The sequence below is a fragment of the Octopus bimaculoides genome, chromosome 2 (genome assembly GCF_001194135.2).
Source record: "Octopus bimaculoides isolate UCB-OBI-ISO-001 chromosome 2, ASM119413v2, whole genome shotgun sequence".
Taxonomy (NCBI): Eukaryota; Metazoa; Mollusca; class Cephalopoda; order Octopoda; family Octopodidae; genus Octopus; species Octopus bimaculoides.
The window spans coordinates 151,435,200-151,441,781 of NC_068982.1; positions in this window are offsets into that span (position 1 = coordinate 151,435,200).

Consider the following 6,582-nt stretch of genomic DNA (forward strand, 5'->3'; position numbering starts at 1 on the left):
TATATATATATATATATATATATGCATACATACATATACATACAAATATATACATTTACATATATAAATGGATGTGGGGATTTTTTCCCTTGTTTACAATTACCACGGGAAAACATAAATATACAGTTACGGGGGCAGCAAAATAAGGACGTAACACCCTGTTTATAAAGGTAGAAACTCCGGGTTGATGTGAAATATTTTGTATAATATATATAAATAAATAAATGCTTTAGGGTTTTAGGGTTAGGGTTCGGGTTTTAGAGTTAAGGTTAGGGTTAGGGTTAGGGTTAGGGTTATGAGTATTTTGGCAAAAATACTCATAACCCTAACCCTAACCCTAACCCTAACCCTAACCCTTACCCTAAAATCCTAACCCTAACTCTAAAACCCGAACCTTAACTTTAAAACCAGTACAAATGCACGAACGATGTCATAAATAACAGTAATACCGGTAGTTGTTGTTGACAAACAACGGCACTAATTTTATTCAAGTGAACATATCCCATTACACCGCTAGAAGGTGTTGTTTACATTCCACAGCAGTAATTGTTTTCACCTCAATAGACGTCAGTGATTGGTTGAAATTACCGAACTATGACAACTTTTAACATGAAATAACTTCGAATATAAAAATTTTTCTCTGTTCTATAACCAAAATATACAAGTATACGAAGTTTTAAAGTGTTTCGGTAGAAAACACACTAAATAAAGCATAAATAAAAAGTGGCACCCACCAAATCAGAAAGATCCGAATGCTAATTGTAAGCGACAGGGAAATTTCTGAAATATATGTGTGCGTATGCGTATGTGTGTGTGGGGGAGAGAAGGGGAAGCGAGAGAGAGAGAAAGGAGAGAAAGAGAGAGTGAGAAAGGAGCGAAAGCGAGAGAAAGTGAAAGAGAGAGAGAGAGAGAGAGAGAGAGTGAGGCGAGAAGGTGTGTGTTGTATTTTTAGAATCAGATTAATTTAATAATCATATTGCAGGAGTTATAGTTGTTGCATTATTGTTTTTATTTTTTATGCAAATTGAAGAAGTTTTTTGTGTATTTGACAGAAGAAATGGAATATATAACAGGCGTGGTAATTTAAAACTCGTAACTTATTAACATTTTACTTACAAGTGGGCAATCTATATTTTAGTTCGCTACCATTTTGGTTCTTTGGTTCAGGTAGATTTTATTGTTGAATTAGTTTCAATAAAATTTTTATTCTCAGTGTGGAAAAGAATATTAAAAGTATAATTATGCTTGGGATTATTTTTGTTTTCTGTGCGTGTGGCTGTGTGTGTAGTGCTTTTATCTACAGGGATGCTGATTCGCGCTATTCGAATGAAGCATAGGTATGATTTTTTTTTCCAAATAATAATACGTTTGAGTTACACATTTGTAATAAAACTTCAACCTAACGAGTAAACGGATTGAAATTATAACTGTAATTTCAAAGAGTTAATTGTAAATTAATATTATTTAATCATAAAGTTTGGGTTAGGGATGTGTGGTTCTATATAAAAACTATTAGTTATTAATTACAACGAATTCGGATTGGATGTTTAAATGTAGAGACGATGGAAATAGCTATTTAAGTTTGGTGGTCTGATATCTGGGAGACAATGTTGTAAAGAAGGGACGAAGGGAGAAAACAGTTTGGTGTGGAAATGCTTTAGTCATTATGAGTATGTTTCTGTGTCTTAATTTATCAGCTTTACAGTATTTCTATGAAGATTTATAGCCATTATGCTATACATACATACATACATACATACATACATACATACATACATACATACATACATATACCTGATATAATGATTTGGGATAGAGAAGAGAAACTGTGTACAGTTATGGAAATTAGCTGCCCAGCAGATGTTAACATAAAGCTGAACATCAATGAAAAAGAGAACACCTATGCTGAACTATTGAGAAATCTGCAGTTACTGCATCCAAATTACAAGTTCAGGTTAACACCTGTAATTATTGGGGCCCTAGGATATATAACACACTGCCTAAATACCAATCTTGAGAAATTTGGCTTCTCAAAACCAGAAAGGAGAAAGCTAATTCGAAGACTACAGATCCAATCCCTCACTGGAACTGTAAAAATCTGTAAAAGTTTCCAGAAGTTTATTTTAATATGTATATATGAGCATATCTAAATATGTAACTATATGCATGAGAATGCATACATAAAACGTACAAATCTGCACATACATACATACATACATACATACATACATACATACATGCATACGTACATACAAAAATACCCTGTTGTTGATGTTGAAATTCCAGTGAAGGAACCTTGGATCTAGGTTAGAAACCGGTTCTCTCTATTGGCAAGAAATCTTGAAATAAACTGAATAATGACATACATACATGTATGTATGTATGTATGTATGTATGTATAAGAGTTTGATATTTTTCTGCAAGGTAAGTGGGAGTAAGTGTTAATGTTAAGTGTAACTGAAAAAATAATGTCCAGTGAGGATACCCAGTGAAGGTTGAAAACATGTAAAAAGAAGTAGGAGGTTAGCTAAATTTTATTATAGACTAATCTTTGCCTTCAATGGGAGGAAATTTAATTGTGGAGATAATTAGATATATAGTTAACAGTTCCAATGCAGTAAGTTTGTTAACTCTTTGTATAGGTGATGCAATGCTTTAAATATAAATTCGTTGCCATGGGTTACTGCTAAACAGATTCAGAAGCAGTCCTTCTATTGATTTTAGCGAGAGGCCGGTAATATTGAAATTATAGTGTTTATAAGTCTGGTGGTTTCACAAAGTCATGATAGAAGGCTTTTCTCAAGTTCTCGATTCAAGAGTTGGAGTTTCACTGGATGAATTATGCATTAATTTTGCTCGGATGTGTGTAGTGATGGGGAGCGGTAGAGTAAAGTGATAATTTATTGATTAGGTATTGCCTTGGGGTTAAGGTACGTGGACGTCTATTCGGGTATTTTTTAGCTTTTTCATCTAGGTGTTAACGAGTAACATTTGTTCAATTAAAAGTAAGCTTAAGAAAGGAATATGGGCAGCAGGTAGAGGAAATTAAGCTTAGTGGTACTAAATATTTAGGGAAAATAGAAAATCTTGCGCGTTTTCAGTAAGAGGTTTTAGAGTTAACTTTTAAGAATTAGCATAAAAACATATTTAAGTGTTACGAAAATGTTATGTCAGCATGCAAATAATAACTCAAGTTGTTGTTTATGGAACAGTTTTAAGTTAAAGGAGAGGATCTCGAATGCTTCGAAAGCCAAGTCTACAACGTCTTAAAAAGGAAGGAGCCATTTGAAATTGTAGTCTATAGTATACAGACTGGAGTGTCGTGGTTGTAATGCTTTTCTTCGTAAGTTTTCTCTATCAGGACTAACTGTTAGTTGAGTTACGACGACTAAAGAAACCCCTAAGTGATCGATCAATATACTAGAAACTGTAATCAAATACCAATCAAACCATGCAATACCAACTTCAAAGTGAAAGATACACTAGAAAATATTGTCCTTGTTATACAAAAAGACTGTTCTAGCTAGATTCATAGATCGGGTTTCATCATAGCTTTACAAATCAGAGTTGACTTGGGGCTAAACAAGTATAAGTGCAAATGGTTTCAGTTAACAAGGTAACGCTGACGTCATGGTTTTTCAATTCTTCGTCTGTCATTGCTTCCTCGATTTCAAGTATTTCTCTATTTGCAACATTACAGGGTTGAAAAAATATACAAATATGGATCAGTAAATTAAGTTTTATCAGTGATATTAAAATATCATTATTCAGACTAGTTCTTTGGTTAAAGTAAAAGGCATGGCTTTCTAGAACATTGTACACAATTTATATTATATTCCAAACAGCATTTCGCAAACGAGCAAAATAAATTAAAAATGTAATGATATAATTTTGTTTCGAAAGCTTTAGTGTTTGATTTCAATAGAACATCTCGGATACAGGTGAAAAGGATTGCCAAATTTACTGTACGTACTGACATCAGTTCTTGCATCCATTTGGCAACATTTAAACTTCTCATGATCTAAAGTATTACTCTAATTTCTCTTGTAAATTTATACTTTTATACTGAATTACAAGAACCACTACTTATTGAGCTGAAATAAGTATTAGTATTTCTATTACTGCTCCAGAAAAAAATTGCTTACCGCTATCTTGTGTTAGAGTATAGATGGACAAAATCATGATGTACAATATTCTGCGTTGCTACTGTTTTTGGCTCATTTACTGATAATTATCCATAGATGTATTAATAAAACTATCTATGAACCTCTCTCTGACACGTTAAAAAAGAATACATACTAGCCTCTGTTGTGGTGGAAGTTATTTCAGTAACTTTCATTACAGAAAGTTCAGTAGAGTTTCAGATTAAAGCACTACTACCTACCGAAAGTATTAGCTGCTATAGTCAAATATATTAAAAGTTTTTTGGCATTTAGATAATTCAAAGCGACCTATACTTGAATGTTAGAAATATAAAGATATTTCTTAAAAATCAAACTCATTGCATTCATAAATTATTTCATGAAATTATTTAACAATATATGATTACGGCAGCAACTTACTTTGTCCAGCAAATTTGGAAATTCAAGAACACACAATTCTTTTATACGCCCTAAACGTCAACCAAAGCCATACTTGTCTAAAATCATCAATGAAATATTTCAATTTTTTCAGTTCTTATTTTAGAATAATGTAAAGTTAAATCGTAAAAATAAAATCTTTACCAAATATCCTTCAAACACTCAAGAACTTGTAATTCAAACACAGATATTTTGTTATAAATATTAAAATTACAATCTGTTCTCAAGTGAAATAGTAATTGAAGTCAGAAAACTGTTATAAAATCTATCGATTAAACTTACCAGAAAATTCACACTGAATTTGGTGTAGTTAAAGAGAAAATTTTGTTCAGATGGAGAAACACTTGTTTTCCCTCTCAGTAACAATGTTTTGAAGGACGTTGTCAATCATTTATCTCTGATAAATCTATAACATTATATCATTTGACTAATCGCAACTATCTTTAATGTGTAATTAGCCCTATTGACTTTGGAGGAAAGGATGGTTATCGGATTCCATTTCAGTAGGTCATATGAGCATTCTATAAACAATAGGACTGTAAGATAGCAAATGTTTTGTGATTTCAGCAGGAAAAATTTTGAGTTTTATAGTTACAATCATTCGACCGAGATGGTTACTACCAATCGAAATAATTCGTCAAGATAGCAATCAGTTTTAGAGAAGACACTTTGAGGGCTACAATATAAAAACGCCATCTCTGTTTAGGTGTTTGGTTACAAGACTACACAAGGTAGGTGAATCTGTATAGCGCTGGTGGAGTGGAGAGTGTTATGAGATGTCCGTTAGCGTGGAAAATGGAATTGCAAGACATAACGATAATGTAACAGTTTCGTCAGGGATACCATGTTTTAAACATTATTTAAAGCGTAGTCAAAGAAGAATGTTCTACTGACATGAATTAGTAAGTAGAACTCATGGACTAGTCAGGAAAAGAAGTAGCGATCTTACCTTAATGCTTGCAATAGAATAGTTTCCGCGAAAACACCCAAAGTTACAGAAAAGCGTTCTTTAAAATACTAAAGTTTAATAAATAATTATAACTTGCAACATCAAGTAGAAAATTATTTTACACCTACAAATCATTCGTTAGTATACAAGTTTCTGCGTAGAATGTGGTTGCGTGTTTAAGAAGTTCGCTTTAAAATCATGTGGTCCTGGTCAATTCCTAAATAACACAGGATCTATTCCATCTCAATCACAGATTTTAAAATATTTTTTCTTAACTAAGCAGCTTGAAACTTCAAATACTGGTAGAATTTCTTACGTAGAACACGGTTTACTCTGAACGTTTTTGACAAAGTTTGGTATTTTAGAAGTTATTTCGTGTCGTAATGTATTTTAGAAGTTATTTCGTGTTAAAGTGTTCTATTCGTACGGCGAGAGAACCATCTTTATCCTGTTTTCTTTTCTAGTCAGTTCCGTGCATTCCTTACTCTTTCCCTCCCTTCTACACTATCAACTAGCAGCCAGCGAGTAAACTTGTCACAACCACTACGATTACCATATTTTCCGGTGTATAAACCGCTATTTGTTATGTTTTACCTTCACGTTTTGATAATGTTACTTTTTATCTAATAAAGATTTTTTTATATTGACGAAATGTGTTTGTTGTTGATTATAGTAAGATAAAAACATGACAATAACAATACATCTCATAGTTGTAAAATAAGGAATTGTGAAACTACATATATGTCAACAACAAAAGAGCTAGCTACGATTCTTCGAACAGAGTGGTGACATTTAGTAGAGATGACCCGGAAATTGTTCCTCTTCAATTACTGTCGCAAATAGCAGTAGCTTTTTTCAACCGAATACACGTCGTTGTTTGGTTGAAATTACCCAAATACGACAACTTTAACAAGAAATAACTTTTGAAATACCAAATTTTGCCAAAAACGTACAGAGTAAGCCGTGTCCTGCGTGAGACATTCTACCAGTGTTCGAAGTTTCAAACTGCTTAGTTAAAAAGAATTAATTAAAAACTCTGTGGTTGAGATGGAA